The sequence below is a fragment of the Podarcis muralis genome, chromosome 2 (assembly GCF_964188315.1).
Source record: "Podarcis muralis chromosome 2, rPodMur119.hap1.1, whole genome shotgun sequence".
Classification (NCBI taxonomy): domain Eukaryota; kingdom Metazoa; phylum Chordata; class Lepidosauria; order Squamata; family Lacertidae; genus Podarcis; species Podarcis muralis.
The window spans coordinates 124,628,425-124,655,895 of record NC_135656.1 but is presented as its reverse complement, the minus strand read 5'-3'; the positions used below and the strand labels follow the sequence as shown (position 1 = coordinate 124,655,895).

Here is a 27,471-nt window from a genome sequence, read left to right as displayed (position 1 = left end):
AACGTAGTCACCATGAGCGGCAGTTCTTCTGTTTTTTAAGATAGATATGAATTTGGACTTTAAAAGGAGACATGCTCTGGAAGAAGGAGACAAGATAACCTGCTGATTGAATCAGCCACTGAGTACGAAGGTCTCGATCTGGAGAGGACTATCGTCATAACCGGATTGGAAGGTGGGTGAAGGGAAGCCTTTGTTGGAAAACGCTCTGGGCTACCTGCAGCCCCCCCCCCGGATCTCCGAGCGTCCTCCGGTGAGCATAGCTCTGGAAAAGGCATCCCCTTCTTCTCCAGGGCGCTCCAGTGACATAAACCAACTTGATTGATGCACACTAGCCTTCTGGCTTAACTCAGCAAAAGAAAGAAGCATCGTCGTTCTAAACTACTATTCATTTACATAATATTTACATACATATGCATAATGGCATCCGTTCTCATCAGCTCTAAGAACAAAACAGAACGACATAAAAGTGACAGCAGTTTCACAGTCTCACACCGGAAGAGAGATAAGACAGTCTTCCTTTCTCACGCTCCACTCAGACAGGCGTGTGAAATATATCAAACATAAAATCAGCACTGGGGAGCATGAAAGGAATGCTGTGATCACCAATAGTCAGCATGGATTTCTGAAAAATAATTTCTGAAAAATAAGTCATGTCAGACTAACCTGATCTCGTTTTTTGACAGAATTACAAGCCTGGTAGATGAAGGGAACGCAGTGGATGTAGCCTACCTTGATTTCAGCAAGGCATTCGACAAGGTGCCCCATGATATTCTTGTAAAGAAGCTGGTAAAATGCGGTCTTGACTATGCTACCACTCAGTGGATTTGTAACTGGCTGACTGACCGAACCCAAAGGGTGCTCATCAATGGTTCCTCTTAATCCTGGAGAAGAGTGACTAGTGGGGTGCCACAGGGTTCTGTCTTGGGCCCGGTCTTATTCAACATCAGCAACAGAGCACACCGTCTCCACCAAGGAAGAGACAGGGGACTCCCCTGAGAAGGTGGCTAGTTCACCAACACAGGAGCCAGATATATGGAGAAACGTGACTCAAAGAAGTAGGAGGCCCAGGGTTCGCTCTGATTGTTTAGAAATACGCAATCGCTTTGAGGTCCTTTCCCCTACCATGGAAGACGAAGAGCAGACTCCATTTGAGGATCTCTCCCTCATTACAGTCGATCAGGTATATGAAGACGAGCAGCAAAGGCAGTCCTCAGGGAATGTCCAGGCGACCTTGGAACGGACAGCTCACAGAAGAACCCCGACCAGACCTAAGAGGAGGCGTGTGGTGGTGATAGGGGATTCCCTACTGAGGGGAACAGAAGCAGTGATCTGTGGGCCTGACAAGATGTCTCGGGAAGTGTGCTGTCTCCCCGGGGCTAAGATCCAAGATGTAACTGAACGACTGCAAGGAATCATAAAACCCACTGACAATTACCCCTTCCTCTTGGTTCATGTGGGAACCAATGACACTGCAAGCAATAGCCTCCAGAAGATCAAAAGAGATTACGAGGCTCTGGGCAGGAAATTGAAGCAATTAAATGCACAAATTGTCATCTCATCTGTCCTCCCAGTTGAACGACGTGGCCCAGGGAGAGAGGGAAAAATAGTGGAAGTGAACAACTGGCTTCGCAAATGGTGTAAACAGGAACGGTTTGGATTCTTAGATCACGGACTGCAGTTTCTTGAAGATGGACTTCTGGCAAGCGATGGGCTGCACCTCACAACGGTTGGGAGGAATGTTTATGCAAAAAATCTCAGAAACCTCATCAGGAGGGCTTTAAACTGACTAATGTGGGGGAGGGAGACAGTGCTCCTGAAGGTAGGAGTCTATCAATTGATGAAGATGATCATCCAAATGTCATAGACCGAATGGAGCAAAGAGCATGCAGACCTAGTGGTGGGAGGAAAAAATCCTTAAATAAGAGACACGGGGGAATGATTAATGGACTTCAATGTCTGTACACTAATGCGCAAAGCATGGGAAATAAACAAGATGAGCTTGAGCTCCTGGTACAGCAAACTAAATATGACATAATAGGAATCACTGAAACCTGGTGGGATAAATCCCACGATTGGAATGTAATAATGGAGGGATACAATCTATTTCAAAGAAACAGACCAGACAAGAAAGGAGGAGGAGTGGCGTTATATGTCAGGGATGTGTATACCTGTGAAGAGATCCAAGATTTAGAACCTCAAAGCCAAAGTGAGAGCATTTGGGTGAAAATTAAGGGAGAGAAGAATAACAGTGACCTCATTGTGGGAGTTTACTATAGATCCCCAAGCCAAACGGAGGACATAGATGATGCCTTCCTGGAACAGATGGCCAAGCATGCAAAAGGAAGGGAAATAGTAGTAATGGGGGACTTCAATTACCCTGATATTTGTTGGATGTCAAACTCAGCCAAGAGCATAAGGTCAAACAGATTCCTCACTGCCCTTGCAGACAACTTCATTGTCCAGAAAGTGGGAGAAGCAACAAGAGGAACAGCCATTTTAGATCTGGTCCTAACCAATGTTGATGACCTGGTTAGTGGGGTAGAAGTGGAAGGATCATTAGGCGTGAGTGATCATGCTCTTCTGAAGTTTACTATACAGCGGAAAGGAGCAGCCAAGCATACTAGGACTCAATTTCTCGACTTTAAGAAAGCCGACTTCATAAAGCTTAGGGAAGTGCTGGGTGAGATCCCATGGACAGTAATACTAAAAGGAAAGGGAGTTCAAGATGGCTGGGAGTTTGTTAAGAGGGAGATAGTAAAAGCACAACTTCAGGCAATACCAATGAGACGGAAACATGGAAGGTGCCTAAAGAAGCCAGGGTGGCTATCTAAAGAACTTTTAACTGAGTTAAGATTAAAAAAGGATGTGTACAAAAAATGGAAAAGGGGGGAAACCACCAAAGAGGAATTCAAACAAATAGCCAGCACGTGTAGACACAAAGTCAGAAAAGCTAAAGCACAAAATGAACTCAGGCTTGCTAGAGAGGTTAAAAGCAACAAAAAAGGCTTTTATGGGTATGTTCGTAGCAAAAGGAAGAACAAAGAAACCGTGGGGTCACTCAGAGGAGAAGATGGTGAAATGCAAACAGGGGACACAGAAAGGGCTGAACTCCTCAATGCTTTCTTTGCCTCAGTCTTCTCCGATAAAGAAAACAATGCCCGACCTGAAGAATTTGGAGCAAATGATTCAGCAGAGGAAACACAACCCAGAATAACTAAGGAGATAGTACAAGAATACTTGGCTAGTCTAGATGTATTCAAGTCTCCAGGGCCAGATGAACTGCATCCAAGAGTATTAAAAGAACTGGCAGATGTGATTTCAGAACCACTGGCAGTCATCTTTGAGAATTCCTGGAGAACAGGCGAAGTCCCCGCAGACTGGAGGAGGGCAAATGTTGTCCCTATTTTCAAAAAGGGGAAAAGAGAGGACCCAAATAATTACCGCCCAGTCAGTCTGACATCAATACCAGGGAAGATTCTGGAGCAGATCATTAAGCAAACAGTCTGTGAGCACCTAGAAAGGAATGCTGTGATCACCAATAGTCAGCATGGATTTCTGAAAAATAAGTCATGTCAGACTAACCTGATCTCGTTTTTTGACAGAATTACAAGCCTGGTAGATGAAGGGAACGCAGTGGATGTAGTCTACCTTGATTTCAGCAAGGCATTTGACAAGGTGCCCCATGATATTCTTGTAAAGAAGCTGGTAAAATGCGGTCTTGACTATGCTACCACTCAGTGGATTTGTAACTGGCTGACTGACCGAACCCAAAGGGTGCTTATCAATGGTTCCTCTTCATCCTGGAGAAGAGTGACTAGTGGGGTGCCACAGGGTTCTGTCTTGGGCCCGGTCTTATTCAACATCTTTATCAACGACTTGGATGATGGACTCAAGGGCATCCTGATCAAATTTGCAGATGACACCAAACTGGGAGGGGTGACTAACACCCCAGAGGACAGGATTACACTTCAAAACGACCTTGACAGATTAGAGAACTGGGCCAAAACAAACAAGATGAATTTTAACAGGGAGAAATGTAAAGTATTGTACTTGGGCAAAAAAAATGAGAGGCACAAATACAAGATGGGGGACACCTGGCTTGAGAGCAGTACATGTGAAAAGGATCTAGGAGTCTTGGTTGACCACAAACTTGACATGAGCCAACAATGTGACGCGGCAGCTAAAAAAGCCAATGCAATTCTGGGCCTCATCAATAGGAGTATAGCATCTAGATCAAGGGAAGTAATAGTGCCACTGTATTCTGCTCTGGTCAGACCTCACCTGGAGTACTGTGTCCAGTTCTGGGCACCACAGTTCAAGAAGGACACTGACAAACTCGAACGTGTCCAGAGGAGGGCAACCAAAATGGTCAAAGGCCTGGAAACGATGCCTTATGAGGAACGGCTAAGGGAGCTGGGCATGTTTAGCCTGGAGAAGAGGAGGTTACGGGGTGATATGATAGCCATGTACAAATATATAAAAGGATGTCACATAGAGGAGGGAGAAAGGCTGTTTTCTGCTGCTCCAGAGAAGCGGACACGGAGCAATGGATCCAAACTACAAGAAAGAAGATTCCACCTCAACATTAGGAAGAACTTCCTGACAGTAAGAGCTGTTTGACAGTGGAATTTGCTGCCAAGGAGTGTGGTGGAGTCTCCTTCTTTGGAGGTCTTTAAGCAGAGGCTTGACAACCATATGTCAGGAGTGCTCTGATGGTGTTTCCTGCTTGGCAGGGGGTTGGACTCAATGGCCCTTGTGGTCTCTTCCAACTCTATGATTCTATGATTCTATGATTCTATGATTCTATGATCTTTATCAACGACTTGGATGATGGACTCAAGGGCATCCTGTTCAAATTTGCAGATGACACCAAACTGGGAGGGGTGGCTAACACCCCAGAGGACAGGAGCACACTTCAAAACGACCTTGACAGATTAGAGAACTGGGCCAAAACAAACAAGATGAACTTTAACAGGGAGAAATGTAAAGTATTGCACTTGGGCAAAAAAAATGAGAGGCACAAATACAAGATGGGGGACACCTGGCTTGAGAGCAGTACATGTGAAAAGGATCTAGGAGTCTTGGTTGACCACAAACTTGACATGAGCCAACAGTGTGACGCGGCAGCTAAAAAAGCCAATGCAATTCTGGGCTGCATCAATAGGAGTATAGCATCTAGATCAAGGGAAGTAATAGTGCCCCTGTATTCTGCTCTGGTCAGACCTCACCTGGAGTACTGTGTCCAGTTCTGGGCACCACAGTTCAAGAAGGACACTGACAATCTGGAACGTGTCCAGAGGAGGGCAACCAAAATGGTCAAAGGCCTGGAAACGCTGCCTTATGAGGAACAGCTAAGGGAGCTGGGCATGTTTAGCCTGGAGAAGAGGAGGTTAAGGGGTGATATGATAGCCATGTTCAAATATATAAAAGGATGTCATATAGAGGAGAGAGAAAGGTTGTTTTCTGCTGCTCCAGAGAAGCGGACACGGAGCAATGGATCCAAACTACAAGAAAGAAGATTCCACCTAAACATTAGGAAGAACTTCCTGACAGTAAGAGCTGTTTGACAGTGGAATTTGCTGCCAAGGAGTGTGGTGGAGTCTCCTTCTTTGGAGGTCTTTAAGCAGAGGCTTGACAACCATATGTCAGGAGTGCTCTGATGGTGTTTCCTGCTTGGCAGGGGGTTGGACTCAATGGCCCTTGTGGTCTATTCCAACTCTATGATTCTATCATTCTATGAAATGGTTTCTCCCCTGTGTGACTCTGTTGATGAATTCTAAGGTTTCCATTAGTAGTGAAGCTCTTTCCACATTCCATGCACTTAAATGGTTTCTCCCCTGTGTGACTCCGTTGATGAATTCTAAGGTTTCCACTTTGACTGAAGCTCTTTCCACACTCCATGCATTTAAATGGTTTCTCCCCCGTGTGAGTCCTTTCATGTAGTTTTAGTCCTCCACTGCCAGTGAAGCTCTTTCCACACTCCATGCATTGAAATGGTTTCTCCCCCGTGTGACTCCGTTGATGAATTCTAAGGTGTCCACTCTCAGTGAAGCTCTTTCCACATTCCATGCATTGAAATGGTTTCTCCCCCGTGTGACTCCGTTGATGAATTCTAAGTTTTCCACTTTGACTGAAGGTCTTTCCACATTCCATGCACTGAAATGGTTTCTCCCCCGTGTGAGTCCGTTCATGTAGTTTTAGTCCTCCACTATCAGTGAAGCTCTTTCCACACTCCATGCAATTAAATGGTTTCTCCCCTGTGTGAGTCCGTTGATGAATTCTAAGGTTTCCACTTTGACTGAAGCTCTTTCCACACTCCATGCATTGAAATGGTTTCTACCAGGTGTGAGTCCGTTGATGAATTCTAAGTTTTCCACTCTCAGTGAAGCTCTTTCCACATTCCATGCATTTAAATGGTTTCTCCCCCGTGTGACTCTGTTGATGAATTCTAAGGTTTCCACTTTGACGGAAGCTCTTTCCACACTCCATGCATTGAAATGGTTTCTCCCAAGTGTGAGTCCGTTGATGAATTCTAAGTTTTCCACTCTCAGTGAAGCTCTTTCCACATTCCATGCATTTAAATGGTTTCTCCCCCGTGTGACTCCGTTGATGAATTCTAAGGTGTCCACTCTTACTGAAGCTCTTTCCACACGCCATACATTTAAATGGCTTCTCCCCTGTGTGAGTCCGTTGATGAATTCTAAGGTGTCCACTCTGACTGAAGCTCTTTCCACACTCCATGCAATTAAATGGTTTCTCCCCCGTGTGACTCCGTTGATGAATTCTAAGGTGTCCACTCTTACTGAAGCTCTTTCCACACTCTATGCATTTAAATGGTTTCTCCCCCGTGTGACTCCGTTGATGAATTCTAAGGTGTCCACTCTTACTGAAGCTCTTTCCACACTCTATGCATTTAAATGGTTTCTCCCCCGTGTGAGTCCGTAGATGAATTCTAAGGCTTCCACTAGTAGTGAAGCTCTTTCCACACTCCATGCAATTAAATGGTTTCTCCCCCGTGTGAGTCCGTAGATGAATTCTAAGGCTTCCGCTAGTAGTGAAGCTCTTTCCACACTCCATGCAATTAAATGGTTTCTCCCCCGTGTGAGTCCGTAGATGAATTCTAAGGCTTCCGCTAGTAGTGAAGCTCTTTCCACACTCCATGCAATTAAATGGTTTCTCCCCTGTGTGAGTCCGTAGATGAATTCTAAGGTTTCTACTCTTACTGAAGCTTCTTCCACACTCCATACTTTCAAATTGTTTATGTTTTCACACTCCAAGTATTTAAATGGTTTCTTCGTTATTCCCATTGGACATGGCCCACCAGAATTCTGATTGCCTTCTCCATTGTCTTCTTTCGATGGGGTGGGGTCGGGAGAAAATCCTATTTGTTTTCCAGGAAGAGAACAAAGGAATATTACACACATCAGTTAGCACCTGCTCTTATTTTAACATCTTGTACAATCTCTCCTGTCCTCCATATATTCCAAATTTTTAGGAAAAGCAAATGAAATAATGTAAAATAATGCTCATGCATCATCAGCCTTTTATAACCCTTAATAAAGCAGCATTATCTTAGAATACGGTTGAACTGTGGGGTTTACGTTTTATAAAAAGTGGTTTCTCACAGGAAAGGGAGCTGCTCTATGTTCCATGAACCTGGCCAATATTCCTCAGGGTCCTAAGTTCATCATGAAGTTCTTCATCCGCTGCACTATAATCCTCCACCCCTTGGGCCACATTTTGTCCCCTTTGACCTCTAGATCTTTATTAATCCCCTGCACATTCCCTTTGGCCTCAGGACGTCCATACTGACCATTTTGGGAGACCCATATATAAGTCTAGTGACAAGGCTTGGTGCTTGTGGTTGGTTGAAGGAGTGCTCAGTTGGAGAATATTCTTGGGGTGTCTGGACCTCCATCTCTCAGCCTTGCATTCTTGAATGGAGAGAGCTGGAGATGCAGAAGGAAAGCAGCTGGAGCCTGACCGCTGGGATGCCCAGATTGAGACACCCATCCCAATTATGATTTAGAATAATTATATGCCGCCGGGTCTCGCACCTGCCTCCTGACACTGGCTTATCTTAGTGGAGATTCCCTGTCCAGGCCTCTCTCACTGTTCTTCCTCCTTTGCCCTGGGTGGCCAAGGGCTTCTGGATATTCTAGCTCTGCTTAAACTGGGAATTACTTATTACATTTGTATACCTCTCTTATCTGAGGATCACAAGATAAAAATATGTGTGACACTGAAAAAGTTGAGTATTAATGGTGAATAATGCCCATTGTCCTCTTCATGGATCACTGCCTTGCCGTGGCGAAGGGGCTTGAATAACTCACGAGAAGCTATCAACTATGCCGTGCAGGGCCACCCAAGATGGACAGGTCATTGAGGAGAGTTTTGACCAAACGTGATCCACCTGGAGCAGGAACCGGCAAGCCACTCCAGTATCCCTGCCAAGAAAACTCCATGGACAAAGACAACAGGCATATAAAAGTTATGACGCTGGAAGATGAGCCCCACAGGTTGGAAGGCGTCCAACATGCTACTGAGGAAGAGTGGAGGGCAAGTACAAGTAGATTCAGAGCTGATGAAGCGGCTGGGCCAAAGCCGAAAGAACGCTCAGTTGCGGATATGCCTGGAAGCGAAAGGAAAGTCCAATGCTGTAAAGAAAAATATTGCATAGGAACCTGGAATGTAAGAACCATGAACCTGGGTAAGTTGGATGTAGTCAAAAATGAGATGGCAAGAATAAATATTGACATCCTGGGCATCAGTGAACTAAAATGGGCGGCAATGGGCGAATTCAGTTCGGATGACCACCATATCTACTACTGTGGGCAAGAATCCCGTAAAAGACATGGAGTGGCCCTCATAGTCAACAAAAGAGTGGCGAAAGCTGTACTGGGATGCAATCTCAAAAATGATAGAATGATCTCGATATGAATCCAAGGCAGAACTTTTAACATCACAGTAATCCAGGTTAATGCACCAAGTACGGGTGCTGAAGAAACTGAAATTGACCAATTCTATGAAGACTTACAACACCTTATAGAAGTGACACCAAAGAAGGATGTTCTTCTCATTATAGGGGATTGCAATGCTAAAGTAGGGAATCAAGAGATAAAAGGAACAACTGGCAAGTTTGGCCTTGGAGACCAAAACGAAGCAGGGCAAAGGCTAATACAGTGGTGCCCCGCAAGACGAATGCCTCGCAAGACAAAAAATCCACTAGACGAAAGGGTTTTCCGTTTTTGAGCTGCTTCGCAAGACAAATTTCCGTATGGGATTGCTATTTTTTTCGCTCCCCCCCCCTTTTCTGAGCCGCTAAGCCGCTAATAGCCTTTTAGCCGCTAAGCCGCTAAGCCTTTAATAGCCGCTAAACCGCTAATCTGCTAATAGGGTTGCTTCGCAAGACGAAAAAACCGCTAGACGAAGAGACTCGCAGAACAGATTATTTTCGCCTTGCGAGGCACCACTGTAGAGTTCTGTCAAGAGAACAAGCTGGACATCACAAACATGCTTTTCGAACAACACAAGACAGGACTCTACACATGGACATCACCAGATGGGCAGCATCGAAATCAGATTGATTATATTCTCTGCAGCCAAAGATGGAGAAGCTCTATACAGTCAGCAAAAACAAGACCTGGAGCTGACTGTGGCTCAGATCATCAGCTTCTTATAGCAAAATTCAAGCTTAAACTGAAGAAAGCAGGAAAAACCACAGGGCCGGTAAGATACAATCTAAGTCAAATCCCTTATGAATACACAGTGGAAGTGAGGAACAGGTTTAAGGATTTAGATTTGGTGGACAGTGCGCCCGAAGAACTATGGATGGAGGCTCGTAACCATCCCAATGAAAAGGAAATGCAAGAAAGCGAGACTTCCGGGTTAGCGCCATTGGCGAATGGCGGATTCCCTCCGAGCTCCAGAGGGAATCGGCTCCGCAGGATTTGGGTCTTCCCGCTGCGGCGACGCGGGGACCCTTAAAAATCACAGGCGGTGAAGCCTGTGAACCTGGTGACTCGGTGGGCACCATTTGCGCCCCCGACCTGCGAAGGAGCCTTTTAAAGGCTTCGGAACGGGGGACGGGGTGAGCGGCGCGGTGCTGAGAGTCGACTGCTTCTCCTGCAGAGTGAAGCCGCATTGCCATGGCCGGAGAGCGCTGACTTCTTCTTGTGAGTAATTGGATTTTAAAGCAACAACCCGTGAGTACGGAAATTGGATTTGCAAAGAAATTTTTTTTTTGAATTAGGCACGATCGGGGAAGGCGCAAACAGGAAGTCAGTCTCCCCGTCTTGTAAATAATCTAAAGCAAGGACCGGCTAACTAAGGTCGAGAGAATCTTTTCTTTTTTATTGGGTAAAAGACATTAATTTCACGATTTGGCAGTATAAGAAATCTAACTGGAGGATAAGAGCTAATTTTGGAGCTAATTTTGGGAGCTGAAGTGCCACTCCCCCGGACCCGGGAGTGATCCGTGAGAGAGCCTGTTGAAGAGGTATTGAAGAGTTTGACAGCTGTCAAATTAGCTGTCAAGACTGAAAAAGATAACTTTGTTTCTGTTGTCTCTGCTGGTTATATTTGTTACAATTTGGTTATAATTTGTTGAAAACAAGGAAGAACTGATACAAACTAACTTGACTTTTGGATTTGAACTGGAAGGAATATTAAGTAACAAAAATCCCTCTAGAGGGGGTTTTGGGACATTACAAGAATGGCTGAAGGAGGGAAAATACAAGCTAAATTGGACAGAGTTTTTGTTCTCTTGGGAAAGTTACAAGGCCAAATTTATGTTTTGGCTACAAATGTTGCAACTCTGGATTTAACAGTAAATAAACTCATTGAATTTGATAAGGACTTGACTCAGGAAGTCCATGCAGCTGGACAAGAAGAGAAACTTGAGAGCTTTGAGAGTGTGGAGAAAGAGATATATGTTGTTCCTGAGGAAAAGGAAGGAGGAGCTGTAATGTTGCAGAAGACAAAGGAGGGCCAGAGGCCTGACATGATGGCTACAAAGGAAAATAAGAACTTGATGTCGAAAATCTGGTTTGAATTGGAGATTGAAGAATGGAGAGATCTCCTTATGTGGAGCTCTGAAGATCCAAGGATTACAAATCTGATTAAGGTGGAAGTTGGAGCTTTGGGGACATTTGGACTTGAAAGGAGTAAGAAACAAGATTCGGGCTCCACTTTTAAGATTGGAGGTTTGGCTGGAAGAAACATGGATCCCATTGGGCTAGAGCTTCTCCGAGATCTGGTGTTTAATACTAAGGACTATCAAAAAAACCGGCAGAGAGGAATTGAGAGAGAATTAAGAGCCTCGGACGTGAGATCTCCAGGCTGATAGTAGATTAAGACTGATGGACATTTGTTGGGGATTGAAACCGGGAAAGGGGGGGTGGAGTTTGGGAATCCAAAGGGTGCATAATTACAATCTGTTTTTGTTTTTACTCTGTTTTGTTACTTGTATGAAAATTGGGGAAGTCGTGGAAGGGAATTTGGGTCGACTTTAGAAAAAGGTTTTAAGAATGAGTACTGATGTATAAATATTGATGTTTATAAGGTAAAATTGGTTTTTTTAAAATGAACTAAATAGAAAAAGGTAAAAAATTAGGGATAAGAACTTGCTGAACTAACAATTTGAATTGGAATATAAGAAGGGGAGGTGTGGGGAAGTCAGGGAAATATGTTATAGAAAAATAAGGATTGTGAACTCTATGTGTTTTTAAACTTTTTTTGTTTTTTTTTTGTTTTTTAATGTATTAAAGTGGAAAATTTCAATAAATATCTTTTAAAAAAATAAAAGTTGCTGCCTCTGAAAAAAAAATGCAATAAAGCAAAGTAGCTGTCCAACGAGGCCTTACAAATAGCGGGGGAGAGAAGGCAAGCAAAATGCGAGGGAGACTTCCGGTGGAGCGCGGACCTGTGGCAGGCGAGGGTTTTTTCCGGTGAGAAAGCCCTTGCTTTTTGACCGTAATTAGGGGGTTTTAGGGCGAAAAACCCCCTCGAGGACCTTCTGGAGGGTGTCTGGAGGTCAAGGCTCCCGGCGGTGCCAGAAGCTGCCTGTTCAGTCGCCAGGTAGCCCCCCGAAAAGGGGGTGAAGAGTGCGGCGAACGCGCAGCGGGCAATCGGGCAGCCATCGCAGCAGCGGTCAACTAGCGAAGCCCCGAGCCTGCAGGGGAAAGGCGCTCCACTCTCGACACTAAGGAATTCGGATTCAAAACAGCTAAGTTGCATATTTGGAAAGTTAAAACAACAAGGAAGTTCCGAACTATAAGGGAAGAATTCGAGCTCAGCGGTCGTCTGACATCGCAAAGAAAGACGCAGCGCTTCATGCAGAGTCTAAAGAGAAAGTAAGTTGCCGCCAGCGGCTACTGTTTCCGTCTCCCCTGTAATTTGTTGAACTACTCCGCTTTTGTTAAGGAAGAGCTAAAGGGGAGCAGAGGACTTTGAGATAAAAAAAAGATCCCATTGGACATTAATTTGCAATAACAAAACACGGAGAGGGTTAGTCGCTGTGTGCTTCTATAACTAAATAACAGCGCGAAGAAGAGGCTCAGCGCCATTTTAACGCGGAGCTAAGAAGACTCTCCGTCTTTGCCTTTGATACGATACTAAGGGACTCCAAAAGACTTTAAAGTTATTCAGACAGAGAGACGAATGTTACGGACTTGTCTTGCTTTCTCCTTCACTCAGATAGGACTTTATTTTTGGAGGGTTATTTTTGCCTTCTTCTTGCTTTTCTCCGCAATAAAATTACAAAACTAAGTGTAATAGCTGAAGGAGAGTAGGTGCTACTAATATTCAAGAATCCTCCTCCTGAGGTTGATAGGCTCCGACTCCCCCTAATGGACTGTGATAAATACTGCACCCTAACGCTGAAATTGTTGGTGGAGTCAACCCGGACCTTGTGAAAATTCCGATTAAGAACTGGCCTGAGAAACCTTCTCCTACCAACGACTGAGTTTTTTGATTTAACCAACATAAAAATATACTTATAAGGGACAAACAAAACAAATATAGATAATATAGACAATACAATTATAATAATTACTTTACTTTATATATACCTTGGGACTTGACTTGGAATCGAAAGTATAGCTGACTCTCTCTTTGTTCCAGTCTTGATATTATCTCCTGGCTCTTATTTTGAACTCTATTTGAATTGTTTATTTATTTTGAACTCTATTTGAATTGTCCATTTGAATTGTCTATGATAACTCAAACTAGATATTGAAGTGAAAATAATTGTACCAAGGAAGCACAACCTTGGATAGATTGGAAAACCACTGTGGTAGGGAAACAGCGTTTGGGATGGATTAGCCCGAATAGGGGCAAGAAAACTATAAAAGAAATACCCAGAGACGACAAATTACAAACCTCCCTGATTGAATCAGGGGGGGGAACAGAAAATAGTTAATGATATATACCTGGGTACCAAGAGCTAAAGTAGTCCCGAGTGGTAAAAATCTCTTTTCTTTTCAGGTTGTTTTACTATACTCTTTTGTTTCGGTGGTCTTTAATAACAACCAACTGAGATTGTAGCAACATTTATAAAATAAGCTGTGTAAATATCTGATAATGTCGCATACACAGAAAAAAGGAGCGGAGGGGGGGACCCCAACAGATAGAAGAGCTTCTAAGCAAGAATCAGACTTCAGAACAGAAATATTGAAGATGTTTGCAGAAATAAAACAAAGTGAGAAAAATCTAGAGACAAAGTTAGAACAGGTTGATAATAAAATTGGAAAGATGGATAGAAAGATTGAGGAGACAGTCAGTGAACTGAGAGGACAGATTAAAGAGGTGGCAAGAAGAGTAGATGAGGGGTTGAAGAAGTCTAAACAGGAAATAAAAGAGATGAAACGGGAAGAAGAGAAGATGAAAAATGAGATTGCGGACTTAAATAAGACACAGGAAGAATTAAAGGACTCAATTGCAATGAACGAACTGAAACAGAGAGAAGTGAACTTGAGACTGAGACAAGTACCGGAAACCCAAAACGAAAATGTAAAAGGAAGATTGATAAAGGAAATTGCGCAGTGGATGGAACTTGGGGAGGAAGAAGTGGCGAAAACAGTACAAAATGCATACAGAATGAAAATCAAAACAAACAGACTAAAGAAGTTCCCAGGCGACTGTGTAATAACGTTTAAAGATAGAGAAATGAGGAATCGGATTTTACAAAAGAATAGAGAGAAGAGATTATATATTGATGGGAACTATGTAATCATATTTAAAGATATCCCAATAAGGTTGCTGAAACGAAGAGAAGCTTACAAACCAATGGTGCAATTACTTAAGAAAAACAAGATTGAGTTCAGATGGGAATTTCCCGAAGGAGTCTCTTTCTTTTATAAAGGAGTAAAGAGAAGACTAACAAGCCCGGAGGAAATTGGTAAATTCACAAGAAGGTACAAAGAATTACTACAAGGAGAAGAAGAGATCAAAGGGGCAGAAGGAGGAGTAAGGCCAAGAGAGGATTTGGAAATAGGAGGAGAAGAAGAACAGACTGGGAAAGATCTAGAAGAAGAGGAAGAAGAAGAAGAAGAAGAGACAGAAAACCTATAAGTAAATTAAAACTTTAAATAGGGGAAAGAAGAATGACGTTAAAACTCTGGAATTGGAATGTTAATGGAATGAACAATAAGAAGAAACGAAACGGAATTGAACATATCTTAAAAAAGAAGAACCTGGACATCATATGCCTACAAGAAACACACGTGGCCAAAAAACACAGGAAAGTTCTAATTAATAAAAGGTTAGGGAACGAATTTATATCCTCGGATAAAGAGAAAAAAAGAGGTGTGGTTTTATATATTAAAAACAAAATTGAATCTCACCAACTATTTAAGGATGAAGAAGGGAGAATGATCGCAGCCCAAATAAACTGGCAAGGGGAAAAAATGATAATTGTTGGGATATATGCACCAAATGGGAATAAGACAGAATTTTTTAGATCGCTTGAAGAAAAACTATTTGAATATATGGACCAGAAAATTATAGTAATGGGAGATATGAACGGTGTGGTTTCACTAGAACTGGACAGATTAAGGAAAACTAAGAACAAAGAAGGGAAATTACCCAAAACCTTTTTTACGATGATAAAGAATTATAATTTGGTTGACATCTGGAGGCTCAGGAACCCATTGGAGAAGCAGTTTACCTATCACTCAGAACCGAATCAATCGTTCTCAAGAATAGATCAAATATGGGTCTCAAATGAGCTAACGCCAAGAATTAAAAAAATTGAAATACAGGCGAAGGTGCTCTCAGATCATAACCCAATAGAAATGGAACTCAAAGGTTTGGAAGAGCGATCCTTCAGGTGGAGACTGAACGATAATTTATGGGACGACCAAAAATTCGTGGAAAAATCACAAAAAAATCTAATAGAATTCTTTAGGAATAATATGGATAAAGGGACAAGGACTAGTGTGGTGTGGGATGCAAGTAAGGCGGTGATGCGGGGTCTCCTTATCCAGCAAAACATACAGAAAAGAAATAATAGAGAGAAATGGATTAAGGAGATCCTTAGACAGATTATGGATTACGAACAGAAATTGATTAAAAAACCCAATAATGAAAAGATAAGACAGGAAATAAAGATTCTTCAAACCCAATTTGCGATGACAACAAATAAAGAAGTTGAATGGAACATCAAGAGATTAAGACAAAAAAATTTCGAGTTCGCCAACAAACCAGGAAAATGGCTCGCCTGGCAAGTTAAGAAAAGAAAAGAACAAAATACAATCAGCAAGATTGAGTTCAATGGAGAAGAAACAACAGAACCGAAGGTAATCAGAAGAGCTTTCGTGGACTACTATAAACAACTGTATAGGAACAAAGAAAGGAACAACAAGAAGAAAATAGAGAGATATCTGAAAGATAAAATGATGAGAAAGATCCCGACAGATGAAAAAGAACAGCTGAATGCCCCAATAGGTAAAGAAGAGGTAGAAGAAGCCATAAAAGAGTTAAAGAGAGGGAAAGCACCGGGACCAGACGGATTTACTTCGAGCTATTATAAAGAAATGAAGGACTCCCTGATGGACCCATTGATTAAAGTAATGAATAACATCTTAATAGAAAAGGACATCCCAGGAACGTGGAAAGAAGCCTTTATTACAATAATACCTAAACAAGACTCGGATTTAACACAAGTGAAGAACTATAGACCCATCTCGTTACTAAATACAGATTATAAGATATTTGCGGGAATCCTTGCAAAGAGGTTAAAAAAGATATTGATAAAGATCATACATAAAGACCAACAAGGTTTCCTACCGGGCAGACAAATAAAAAATAATATAAGAAATATAGTTAACGCTATAGAATATCTGTCCGATAGATGTGATAAACCAGCATCCTTAATATTTGTGGATGCAGAAAAAGCTTTCGATAACGTTGTTTGGGAATTTATGTTAAAAAATCTGAAGTTTATGGAAGTGGGTCAAGAATTCTATAACGGTATTGAAGCAATTTATACAGATCAAAATGCAAGACTGATAGTAAATAACATCATCACAGAGGATATAAAAATAAGCAAAGGCACAAGGCAGGGTTGTCCACTCTCGCCATTATTATTTATTGTGGTTCTAGAAGTCCTATTAAATGCAATCAGGCAAAATAAGCAAATTAAAGGGGTTATGTTGGGGGTAAACGAATATAAATGTAAGGCCTTCGCCGACGACGTGGTATTGACTGTGGAAGAACCTATTGATAGCATAAAAGAAATACTAAAGGAGATGGAACAATTTGGAGAGTTGGCAGGATTCAGATTGAACAAGAAGAAGACTAAAATGATAGTAAAAAATATGGACCGAGAAAAAATTGAATTATTACAACAAAGAATGGAGATTGAAGTAGTAAAGAAGATCAGGTACTTAGGAGTTTGGCTTTCCGATAAGAATATAGATCTATACCAACACAATTATATCCCGGTATGGAAAGGCGTGAAAAGAGACTTAGAGATCTGGGCCAGAATGAAGTTATCATTCTGGGGAAGAATATCGATGGTAAAAATGATGATACTTCCCAAATTGTTATTCTTATTCCAAACTATACCCATAATCAAAGGCACCAAAATTTTTAAAGAGTGGCAAAAAGTAATTTCGAGATATGTCTGGGAAGGAAAGAAGCCTAGAATTAAATTTAAGCTATTAACGGATTTAAAAGAAAGAGGCGGCTTCGCTCTTCCGGACATGAGACTCTACTATGAGGCAGCATGCCTATGCTGGATAAAGGAATGGGTAAAGCTAGAAGATAGGGAACTATTAGACCTTGAAGGTTTTAACAACAAAGTAGGGTGGCATGCGTACCTATGGAACGATAAGAAGAGGGTGGATAAAGGCTTCTCAAATCATATTTTCAGAGGTCCTTTATTGGAGGTTTGGGAGAGATACAAAAATATACTAGAACCAAAAATCCCCCATTGGTTATCCCCGTTAGAGATGATGGGTATAAAGAAAGTAAATATGAGAGAGAAGTGGGGAAATTATGGAGAAATGGTTTGTAATGAAGGAGGGAAGTGGAAACTAAAACCCTATGACCAAGTTAAGGCTTTAACTTATGATTGGTTACACTATTTTCAGATAAATGAAATGTTTAAAAAGGAGTTGAAGGAAAGGAACTATGTAGCGAAAGAATCAATCTTCCAAAAAGAGATAATAAATAATGACTATAAAAATCTGTCAAGAATGTACAAAATATTGCTGGAATGGCACACGAAGGATGAGGAGGTGAAGGCGGTGATGGTTCAATGGGCAAGAGATTTTGGTTATAATGTTCAATTAGAGGATTGGGAAAGGCTCTGGAAAGAGAATATAAAATTCACAGCCTGCACGCTACTGAGGGAAAACATGATGAAAATGCTCTACAGATGGTATCTGTCACCTACAAAACTAGCAAAGATGTATAAGGTAGACAACAAATGTTGGAAATGTAAAAATAAAGAAGGGACCTTCTTCCACCAATGGTGGGAGTGGAAAAAAATTAAATGCTTCTGGGAAGAGATTTATAACGAACTGAAAAGGATGTTGAAGTACACTTTTGTGAAAAAACCAGAAGCATTTTTATTAGGTATTGTTGGGAAGGATGTGAGAAGAAGGGACCATAAACTTTTCCAATATGCGGTGACAGCTGCCAGAATTGTGTTAGCTCAGAAGTGGAAACAAGAGGAAGTCCCAACGGTAGAGGAATGGAGAGCCAAATTAATAGAGTACGCCGAACTGGATAAGTTAACAGCGAAAATTAGATATACTAAAGATCAAAAATTTATAAAGGATTGGGAGAAATTTGTGTGTTATCTGGAAAATAACTATGGTGTTAAAACAACGCTAGCGGGATTTAAAGAGGCTTTGTAAAGTACCAATAAATATTGCTTAGCAGAGAGGATGAGGAAGGGAGGGATAAGTGGCAATATGAAAGATAGATGAAATGTGTATTAAAAGGATAACTACGACCGATCGTCAGCGACGCTGAAGGAAGTCAAAAAACGGATATGATGGTTGTATAATGAATGTATTTCCTTTTTTCTTCGGAAATGTTTCATTTATGTTTTTTATTCTTTTCTTTTTTTTCTTTTTTTGTGTAAATTTTTCTTTTTTCTTTTGAAAACCTTAATAAACATATTTTAAAAAAAAATGCGAGGGAGATAGTGAAAGATACAGGAAATTGAATGCAGATTTTCAAAAAATAGCAAGTAGTGACAAGAAGGCCTTCTTAAACGAGCAATGCAAAAAAATAGAGGAAAACAACAGAATGGGAAGAACCAGAGAGATCTTCAAGAAAATTGGAGATATAAAGGAACATTTCATACAAAGATTACCATAATAAAAGACAAAAGTGGAAAGGACCTAACCAGAAGCAGAAGACATCAAGAAGAGGTAGCAAGAATACACAGAGGAATTATACCAGAAAGATATGGATGGCTCGTACACCCCAGGTAGTGTGGTTGCTGACCTTGAGCAAGACATCCTGGAGAGTGAAGTCAAATGGGCCTTAGAAAGCATTGCAAATAACAAGGCCAGTGGAAGTGATGGTATTCCAGCTGAACTATTTAAAATTTTAAAAGATTATGCTGTTAAGGTGCTACACTCAATATGGCAGCAAGTTTGGAAAACTCAGCAGTGGCCAGAGGATTGGAGAAGATCAGTCTACATCCCAATCCCAAAGAAGGGAAGTGCCAAAGAATGCTCCAACTACCGCACAATTGCACTCATTTCACACGCTAGCAAGGTTATGCTTTAAATTCTACAAGGCAGGCTTAAGCAGTATGTGGACCGAGAACTCCCAGAAGTGCAAGTTGGATTTAGAAGAGGTAGAGGAACCAGAGACCAAATTGCAAACATGCGCTGGATTATGGAGAAAGCTAGAGAGTTCCAGAAAGACATCTACTTCTGCTTCATTGACTATGCAAAAGCCTTTGACTGTGTCGACCACAGCAAACTATGGCAAGTTCTTAAAGAAATGGGAGTGCCTGATCACCTCATCTGTCTCCTGAGAAATCTCTATGTGGGACAAGAAGCTACAGTTAGAACTGGATATGGAACAACTGATTGGTTCAAAATTGGGAAAGGAGTACGACAAGGCTGTATATTGTCCCCCTGCTTATTTAACTTATATGCAGAATTCATCATGCGAAAGGCTGGGCTGGATGAATCCCAAGCTGGAATTAAGATCGCCGGAAGAAATATCAACAACCTCAGATATGCAGATGACACAACCTTGATGGCAGAAAGTGAGGAGGAATTAAAGAACCTTTTAATGAGGGTGAAAGAGGAGAGCGCAAAATATGGTCTGAAGCTCAACATCAAAAAAACGAAGATCATGGCCACTGGTCCCATCACCTCCTGGCAAATAGAAGGTGAAGAAATGGAGGCAGTGAGAGATTTTACTTCCTTGGGCTCCATGATCACTGCAGATGGTGACAGCAGTCACGAAATTAAAAGACGCCGCTTCTTGGGAGAAAAGCAATGACAAACCTAGACAGCATCTTGAGAAGTAGAGACGTCACCTTGCCAACAAAGGTCCGTATAGTTAAAGCCATGGTTTTCCCAGTAGTGATGTATGGAAGTGAGAGCTGGACCATAAAGAAGGCTGATCGCCGAAGAATTGATGCTTTTAAATTATGGTGCTGGAGAAGACTCTTGAGAGTCCCATGGACTGCAAGAAGATCCAACCTCTCCATTCTGAAGGAAATCAGCCCTGAGTGCTCACTGGAAGGACAGATCGTGAAGCTGAGGCTCCAGTACTTTGGCCACCTCATGAGAAGAGAAGACTCCCTGGAAAAGACCCCGATGTTGGGAAAGATGGAGGGCACAAGGAGAAGGGGACGACAGAGGATGAGATGGTTGGATAGTGTTATCGAAGCTACAAACATGAGCCTGACCAAACTGCGGGAGGCGGTGGAAGACAGGAGTGCCTGGCGTGCTCTGGTCCATGGGGTCACGAGGAGTCGGACACGACTAAACGACTAAACAACAACACACATCCATTGTGGGAAAGAAAAGAAAGAAGATGAAACCAGTGGTGTGTCTACCTGAGTGTAATGTAATAATAATAATAATAATAATAATAATAATAATAATAATAATAATAATAATAAAAAAACACCAATCTTCAAATCAGTTTCATATTCCCTGGCCAGGGATGATTGGATTATTATCTGGGAGGACACACTTTTCCTCCTTCCTCCCTCCACCCCCGAGGGTCCCCTTTCCCCAGAGGCCCCCCCTGGCTGGCTCAGCCTTCCTGCCAAATCTCTCTCCATCCCAGGAGGGAGACTGGGGGGGGGGGAGGTCTCCATCCCGGCCTCTCTCGCCCCCATTAACCCTTCCATGGACTCCCCAGTCTCCCACCCCCAATATATAGATATATTTCGCACCTCTTTTCCCTCCTCCTCAGCAGAGCTGCTCCTCTTCTGGGAATGTGGATCAGGCCCCTCCCCTCCCCCCTCCAAACCTCCCTGCCTCTCTAGGAAGCAGAGCTCACTGAGGGGGGGGGGGAGGAATGAGTGGCCCCTCCCTCCCAGGACAGACAACTTCTCCTTCCAAACAAGCTCCGTTTTCTTGATTCTTTCCTGAGAAGGTCCCAGGTTCGATCCCCGGAGACAACAGGGGAAGAGACCCACCCCCACCTCCGAAAAAGCCCTCCGGGGCAGGAAGGTGACATTCCCCCTTCATCCCTTTTAATCCCTTGCCGGGAGAGGGGGGGGGGTCCCGGTCAGTTTCACACCCATTTCCCGACGGGGGAGGGGGGGAGGCAGGGCTGGGGCGTAGGGTGTCCCTGTTACAACGTAGACCGGAGTTGCTACACACTTTTGGGGCTTAGAGAGTAACTTAAAGCTAATGGGACCCCTGACCATTAGGTCCAGTCGTGGCCGACTCTGGGGTTGTGGCGCTCATCTCGCTTTACTGGCCGAGGGAGCCGGCGTACACCTTCCGGGTTATGTGGCTAGCAGGACTAAACTGCTTCTGGCGAACCACAGCCGCGCACGGAAACGGCGTTTACCTTCCCGCTGGAGTGGTACCTATTTATCTACTTGCACTTTGACCTGCTTTCGAACAGCTACGTTGGCAGGAGCAGGGACCGAGCAACGAGAGCTCACCCCGTCACAGGGATTAAAACCTTCTAATCAGCAAGCCCTAGGCTCTGTGGTTTAACCCGCAGTGCCACCCACGTCCCTAGGGAGTAACTTACGGCAACCCCAATGGGCAGTCCAGTGTCGAAATTACGGGGGCCTCTTTTAAATAGGGGCTGGTGTATGAACTTGGGCTTTGCTAATGTTATGGAATTGACGGGGGGGCACTTGTGTGAGAGCAGGTTTCTTTGGCCGTCTCCCCCTTCCTTGCTTGCCCCTTCTGCGTTCCCATGGCAAGTCCAGCCGAATTTGACTATGGCGTGTGCTGCATATCTCCGCCTTCAGAGGGAGGGAGCCAGGCAGCTTTCCGGGTCATGTGCCCAACTTTTCATGAGCTGATATTAAATCCCAACTACAGCTGCTTGTTACAAAGGGTGGGGGCAGATTCCGGTAGGTTTATGATATTAACTCTTTCCATGCTCATTTCTGATGCTCAGAAGTGTGTGCACCCTTTCCTATACCCTTCCCATACCTTCTAAAATACACTGAGACTATCTTATAACATATCCCCGCTATAACACACAAGTTCTAATTAAATCCTAATATTTACTATACCTAAACATTAAGCACCACAGACTAACAATAATAACAATAATAATAGTAATAATAATTTATTATTTATACCCTGCCCATCTGGCTGAGTTTCCCCAGCCACTCTGGGCAGCTCCCAATCGAGTGTTAAAAACAATACAGCATTAAATATTAAGAACTTCCCTAAAGAGGGCTGCCTTCAGATGTCTTTTAAAATAAGATAGCTGCTTATTTCCTTGACCTCTGATGGGAGGGCGTTCCACAGGGTGGGCGCCACTACCCAGAAGGCCCTCTGTCTGGTTCCCTGTAACCTCACTTCTCACAATGAAGGAACCGCCAGAAGGCCCTCGGCGCTGGATCTCAGTGTCCAGGTTAAACGATGGAGGTGGAGACGCTCCTTCAGGTATACAGGACTGGTTTCTGCTGTAGACTGCCTCCTGTGATGTATTCCTGCTGTAGACAGTCTCCTTCTGTACGATTTTTACGGGGGTGGTCTTGGGTGGGCAATTTCAAAAGACTATATAAGGCCCTTCACACCTCCCTCCTGGTTGTGGTGAGGGGGGGGGGGACACTGTTGCAATAAAGATCAGGCTTACTAGCCACTTTGCTTCTCAATATTGTCTGGTTGGCCTCTGTTATTTTCTCCTACCAATATGGAACCTACTTAAGGACTATATGGGCTCTTGGATACCCCATAAGGGAAAAGGAGCAGGTTTTTTCTTAGAACAAAGGTCGTAAGAATATGTTTGGTTGGCACGCTTATTTATGGCATGATAAAACTAAAACACACAAGAGCTCTATGAATCAGGTTATTCAGAAAATCCTTTTTACAGTATGAGATAAATCTGCTGGAAAGAAAAACACCTCTTTGGCTCCAACCCACAAAAGCATCAGCTTTTTAAAAAATGCAATACGGAAAAAGCAATGGGCAACTTACAGAGATCTTTTGGACTTTTTGGAAGAAGAAATAAAACTGAATAAACAGGATGAGGTGGGAGGTGTGGTGGCGGATTGGTTTCAATACCATCAAATCATCTTGTTTGGACAAGATGAGGGGAGAGGTTCACAGTTTGAAAGAGATATTATTGAGAGGAAAGAGAAATTTCAGGTAGAAAACTGTCCAATCTGAAGAAGTGCGCATGCACACGAAAGCTTATCCACAGAACAAACTCAGCTGGTCTCTTGGGGACCCAGCCAGGCGCCCCACGACCCCAGGGATTCCTGCCAGGGGGAAGCCGGGAGAATGGGGGGCCTCAGCCCCACCCCCAGCCCTGCTTGGGGTCCTCATACCACAACGTCTGAAATAAGGCTGGAAGTATACAGAGGCGAACAGGACAATGTCCTGGCAGCTGCTACTACTTAGGGGTCTGAAACCGATAAATGACAATATTATCAATCCTCACACACTCAGTTTCATCAGCAGGGAAGCCAAGATGCATCCTAGCAGGACTTTTGGGTTTGGGCTAGGCTACCAAATGGTGGTATTCAGGGGAATCCAAAGTATGGAGATGAGTCTTAGTGAATGCAGATAACCTGGTAGTGTCATTAGGGAAGGGGGGGAGAAGGGGGGTCAGGGGTGCTGGAAGGGGAGGGGTCTCTGTCGAGGCTCCTCCCCTTCCTTTAACCCTTCCATGGACTCCCTCTCTCCGTTTCCCCACCCAAAAGGGACCCAGCCAGGTGCCCCATGACCCCAGGGATTCCTGGGGACAAACTGGTAAAATCAGCAATGATACACTGGGTCAAAAATATAGGTCATGATTAGAGCTGGGTGATATATTGGTATATTGCCCAAGACTGCCTTGAAGTTTACATCGTGATAACTGTTTCCTAATACTGAGCTGGCAATATATTATGAATCAGAGTGTGTGCAAGGGCTAGGCAACACCTGCTTTTCAACATTGCAATAACTTACCAGCTAAACGCTGTAATGTTAGTAGCAGCTAAACCTCACAATATCACCTGCTAAATATTGCAGGGCTATTAGCAGATAAAGATCGTAATGTTATCATTACCAAAACTCACAATATCACTTGTGGTTTATTACCAGCTAAACCTCCAATATCACCTGCTAAACGTTGCCATGTTATCAGCAGCTAAACATTTAAATCAGCCACAAGGTCTGAAATAGGGATGGAACTGTACAGAGGAGAGCAGCACAATGTCCTTGCAATTGCTACTACTTAGGGGTCTAAAATAGATAAATGACAATATTATCAATCATCATCTCAGCGGGACTTTTGGGTTTGGGCTTGGCTAGCAAATGGTGGAATTCAGGGAAATCCTGTATGGCAATGATGATCTGGGACTGCCAGCAGGGAGACTGGGGAATAAGATGTGATGGAAGGGGAGGGGTCTCTGTCGAGGCTCCTCCCCTTCCTTTAACCCTTCCCTGGACTCCCTCTCTCCCTTTCCCCAGCCAGGCGCCCCACGACCCCAGGGATTCCTGCCAGGGGGAAGCCGGGGGAATGGGGGGCCTCAGCCCCACCCCCAGCCCTGCTTGGGGTCCTCGTTCCCCTTCCCGCCAAGGCCTCCAGGGGGGCAGGGCAGCTGAGCATCTCTCGGCCCCCCAGGAAAGAGAAAGGGGAGTCTGGCGGTGCTGCTGCCCAGGAGATCTTGCCAGGTGTAGATCCCTGCAGGTGTTGGGTCCCCCCTTCCCCCCTGGGTCGGGGCCCCTGTCGACGGGCCCCAGGGAGGGCGCTTTCCTTGGGTGGGGGTCTCTTTGTCCTCCCTCCCCCTCTTATCCCCCCCTTCTCTCCCCCTTTACCTCTTGGTCTTCCGCCTCCCTGGCTCCAGATTAGTCCGCTTTCCTTGTCTGCAATAGAAAGGGATTGGGGGGGGGGTTCTCCACTGACGCCCCTCCCCCCCTTTCCTGGAAACTTCCGGCACCTTCAGCAGCGACACTTCCGGTTCCTTTTGGGATGCGCTTGCCCCTAGAGCTACATCTACAGAGCAGCCCCTCCCTGTGTCGGGATGGGAAGAGGACGGGACGGCGCTGCCTCGGGGGCTCCATGGGGACCTGGCCCCCCTCCTTCCTCCTCCCCACAGCAGGGGTCGAGATGGCTGCGGGGGGGCATCATATCTGGGGGTGACCTGAGTTTGCGGGGAGAGAAGGAGGTGGTTTTCAATCTGCAAACAGGGAGGTTGGGAGGGGAGAGGCTGAATGAGAAGGAGGGAAGGGCTGCCCCTCCTCCTGTGGGTCAGGAGAGTGGGGGAGGGGCTGACCCACAGGGGTCCTCTGTGAAGCCCAGAGATGGACCCAGACATGGGGCTGCCTGAGAGAGAAGGGGCGCTTCCTTTCCTCTCCTCCCCCCAGGCTCTCCTGCGCCCAGAGACCCCCTTGGCCCGGCAGGGAGAGGGTGGGCTCCCCTTCCGCCATGAGAGGAGGGCAATGGGGTTGTGAGGGGGGGGAGAGAGAGACCCCTTTCTGCTCCCCTCACAAGAGGGTCACCGTTGTGTCTCTGTGTGTCTCTGAGGGACAAGAGAGGAGGAGCCCCTCCCCCCGCTGCTCCTTCCCCTCAACGACTTTTCCCGCCTTTTCCCAACTTCCCGCCCTTCGAGATCTGAGCCTCGCCTCAGTTTCAGGCGCCGAGGAGGCAGATTCCCCGGGCTCCCTGCTTTAGTAGTGGATTTCTTCTCATTCGCCCTGATTTCTGCTCATATATCTGGCTTTTGGAGCTTCTCTCTGCTTCTGTATAAAAAGCCCCTCACTACTGCCTGCATCCCATACAGTATGTAAAAGTCTGATTTCTTCCCGTTTGCTGTGTATAATTCTTCCTCCAGGACTGTTCTTCCTTCCTGGCAATGTCACTTCCCAACTAATAATTCTTCCCTCACTGCCCTTAAATAGCTGCTTGGGGTCTAGTTTGGGGCCTGCATAAAGAACCTCCTCTCTTTTTTCCTTTTAGCTGTGTTACCGGAAAATCTGAGGGCTCCCTTGGACGAAACAAAGACACCAACCAGAGCAAGTCAGAGCAAAACAGCAGCCAGTAGGCTTGGTCTTTATTAAGGAAAGACTGTCGCGACAGGACTCCCACCGTCCACGAGGTGAAGCAAGATGGAAGCCCCGGACAATGGGAGACCCCAACTTTTATTAATCACTAATCCCCTTGACTACACCCCCAGAATTACATCATATTTACATCATGATTATATTAAAAAACCAGGAGGAGTCGAGGAGGGGCTACCCAGGTAATCTGAGTGTCCTGACACCTGGCAGAGACCTCCTCTCCCCACCCCACATGAGTCATTTCCAGGAACAAAGGAAAGGGTGAAGTCTTCCTGCCCCCTGAGGGGAATCCGGCCAGGGTCCTTTGTCAGAGTCTGTATGGAATACACTACCGTATTCAGTTTATTGTGTTTCTGATAGCATTCCGTCTGAGCCCATCACGATGGTTATCAAGGTTGCCCCGCCATCCGGAGAAGGGCAGCCGTGTATGTGACTGCAGGTCGGGGGATTATGGCCGATCAACCCCAGGCCTCCCCCCTTTGGTAGTCCCTGAAATATGTAGTGTAATAAAAGTGGTCCGGTGAAAATCCAAGGTACGGCCGATTTATGGTGAATTTATAAAGAATACTGTCGCTGAAGTTCAAAGCACTTTCGCCTTTCGGAAACAACTTGCAACATTTTGATTAGATCAGTCACGGTCAATTGAATTCGGAAACTTTGTATTTGAGAGCTGTCAGAGGGAAAAGAGCGGCTGTAGCGTGCAGTACCTGCGTGGCCGCCGCAAGGGGCGCTGTTCGGTAATGCTGATTGGTCGGGCCACCGTTGGTTGACCTAGAGTTTAGTCGCCCGGTCTACTCGTAAGAAAAATAGGGCGAGACGGAGCGCTCCGGGGAAATAAGCGAGGAATTTCGGGGTTTCTCTAGATTGGGGCTGACAAGGTAGCGCTTCCTTATTTACGGAAGGCTTTTAGGGGATGTTCCTCTAAAAGGGGCATCTCCAAGTCGGGGTGGTGGGAGGTGCGTGTGGTGCTTGTGCATTACAGTGTTATGAAAAGGGGGGGGGGTGTTTCCTGCGACAGCTGTAGGTATGAATTCACGGCCAAAAGCCTTATTGATACCCAATTTTCCATCCGATGCCTGCTTACTCGGAAGTAAGTCCTACTCTGCTCCCAGTTCAGGCAGTTCTGCTAGCAGGAGGCCAAGGGACCCAGAGTGGTTTGCAACCAGGTGGTTTCCAAATGCTGCCCTTTTGGATACGTTTCCATTTATTCTTTTGCGTGGGGACTGGCCAGATTGAACGCCCCCCCCTTCAAAAGAAAGACTAGCAAAAGATTTCAAAGGCAGAATTTCCA

The 27,471-nt window shown here is 44.5% G+C and overlaps 1 protein-coding gene and 1 pseudogene across 2 annotated transcripts in view; one reads left to right on the top strand and one right to left on the bottom strand.

Moving 5' to 3' along the window:
- Positions 1 to 27,471, top strand: part of LOC144326657 (uncharacterized) — a 279,931-nt gene that overhangs the window by 122,408 nt on the left and 130,052 nt on the right. The window lies entirely within an intron of this gene.
- LOC114592588 (uncharacterized) lies at positions 4,825 to 26,048 on the bottom strand (annotated as a pseudogene). Its single transcript, XR_013391641.1, has 2 exons — positions 24,939 to 26,048; positions 4,825 to 7,381 (listed from the first exon to the last, which is right to left on the bottom strand). The product of XR_013391641.1 is annotated as an uncharacterized LOC114592588 (transcript).